General features: G+C 44.9%; 2 non-coding genes across 2 annotated transcripts; both read right to left on the bottom strand.

The window, feature by feature from the left end:
- Positions 1-668: 668 nt before the first annotated feature.
- Positions 669-751, bottom strand: trnal-cag (transfer RNA leucine (anticodon CAG)). Its single transcript has one exon. It is a non-coding gene; the product is annotated as a tRNA-Leu (tRNA).
- A 522-nt stretch (positions 752-1,273) lies between these two features.
- Positions 1,274-1,355, bottom strand: trnas-aga (transfer RNA serine (anticodon AGA)). The gene has a single exon. It is a non-coding gene; the product is annotated as a tRNA-Ser (tRNA).
- Positions 1,356-2,321: the final 966 nt, after the last annotated feature.

The following is a 2,321-nucleotide window of genomic DNA, read 5'->3' as shown; positions in this document are numbered from 1 at the left end:
TGACATCGCTGTGTTTCTCCCTGGGAGTTTTATCCTTTGGGTGTACCAGTTTCTGTCTCAGGATTGTCCTCCAGTGGAGACTGCAACCTTAACACAGCGCCTTGGACGAAAAGCACACATTCTGGAACAGAGGTCAGTATTCCGGAACAGAAGTCAGCAAGACAGCATTCTGGAATGAAAAGCATTCCGGAATTAAACCCCTAACCCGACAGCGGCCTGTGACGTCATGGAAGTCAGCATTCCGACATGGAAGGCAACATTCCGGGACAAAAGTCAGCAAGACAGCATTCTGGAATGAAAAGCATTCCAGGTTGAAAGAAAGCATTCCAGATTGAAAGGCAGAAATCTAGAACGAGCAGCAGCATACCAGAATAGACATCCATCCATGCCAGAATGGTAGACAGGATTCCAGAATGGTAGACAAAATTCCGGACTTAAATCCCTAACCTAACAGCACCCTGTGATGTCATCCAATCAGAGCCAGAGACTGAACCTCCTTAAGGGCAACAGTGGCAAGAAAAAACAGGAAGAACCCCTGTAGGTTTGGTGTAATGTCTCATCATATCAGATGAAATCATCCAATTGGCTTCTGTGGTCTGGGTTAGAATCTAAGTCAGTCAATGTCTTAAATGATTACTTATTTCCCCTCCAGAGGAAATAAACAGAACTGTCAGGAGTGGGATTTGAACCCACGCCTCCAGTGGAGACTGCGACCTGAACGCAGCGCCTTGGACCGCTCGGCCATCCTGACATGAAAAGCATGCTGTCCACAACAAGTTTGGAAAAGCTCAAGGATGAACACTTAATAAACAATCTGAAATCTTCACTGACACTGATGTGGACAGACTCAGAGTGTGTCTGTCTATGCTATCTCAACAAGTCTTGAGCCAGAGATGAGATTTTTCATCTGGTCACCACATGATGAATCATTCTGACTATTGTAGTACCTTGAGATCTGCCTTTCCCAGGTGTTTTGTCCTTAAGGTGAAGCAGTCTCTGCCTCAGGGTGAAACTGGGTTTGAAATGTGCTGGGACGTTTTATCCTTTGCCTCCTCATTGCACACCAGTTGCTCTCGGTCCAGCGTTTTTAAAATGATAGTTTTTGGAAGTGTCAGATGGACTGTGCCAGGGTTTGGTCCTCAGACAGTCAATATAAATGGCAGCACTCTGACTGGTCAAGATGAACTTTTTCATAGAGCTCGTTGTTAACACATCAGACTTGTTAAGTGTAAACGATGGAGGGGCATAAAGTGATCTTGGAGATGAAAAGAACCGTTGTTGGCAGGATTTGAACCTGCGCGGGGAAACCCCAATGGATTTCTAGTCCATCGCCTTAACCACTCGGCCACAACAACTGGCAAAAGGTAACGATGAAGAGTCTGACGACCCAGGTTGGTTCTGTCCATGAGTGCATGGTCTTGTCCAGTTTGTCCTGTCCAGATTAGTGTTGGCACTCCTTTACTTGTTTTCCATTTCATTCGCAGGTAAATCTGCGCCGACCAGAGTCTCCGTTTGACAGACAGCTATCACAGAAAGTTGCTGACAGCTGAGCAAGTACTCACGTGCCAACATGGCACAAGTTGAATTGCTTCCAAGCCGGCTGTGTTCACGATCACATGGTGGTTTGAGGACTACAAGCCTTCACTGTCCATTCTACGCTGTTTACTTTATTAGGAAGGTGCTCTACAATTGTCCCAACAAGCAGGGGGGAGCACTGAACATAAAACTCTCTTTTCTCACATGTTATTGTCATGTGTTTTTGTGAAAGATAAGGCTGACTTGTTTTCTTGCTTCTCTATTTAAACAATCTGAAATCTTCACTGACACTGATGTGGACAGACTGAGAGTGTCTCTGTGCTATCTCAACAAGTCTTGAGCCAGAGATGAGAGTTTTCATCTGCATTCATGGTCACCACATAATGAATCTTCTGACTATTGTGATGCCCTGAGATAGGTCCAGTTTCTGGAATGGAAGTTACCATTCCAGAATGGAAGGCAACATTCCGGGACAAACATCGGCATAACAGAATGAAGAGCACATTTGCAGAATGAAAGACAGCATTCCGGAATGAAAGTCAAAATTCCGCAATGAAAGGCAGAAATCTAGAATAAGTGGCAGCATACCAGAATAGACATCAGTATTCCGGAAGGATAGGCAGAATTCCCGAATAACAGTCAGTATTCTGGAACAGAGGTCAGTATTCCGTAACAGAAGTCAGCAAGACAGAATTCTGGAATGAAAAGCATTCCAGATTGAAAGAAATCATTCCAGATTGCGGAATTAAATTCCGGAATTAAACCCCTAACCCGACAGCGGCCTG

Source organism: Parambassis ranga, unplaced genomic scaffold (genome assembly GCF_900634625.1).
Source record: "Parambassis ranga unplaced genomic scaffold, fParRan2.1 scaffold_63_arrow_ctg1, whole genome shotgun sequence".
NCBI lineage: Eukaryota > Metazoa > Chordata > Actinopteri > Ambassidae > Parambassis > Parambassis ranga.
The sequence above is the reverse complement of the archived record's forward strand: the minus strand, read 5'-3'. Positions and strand labels throughout refer to the sequence as shown.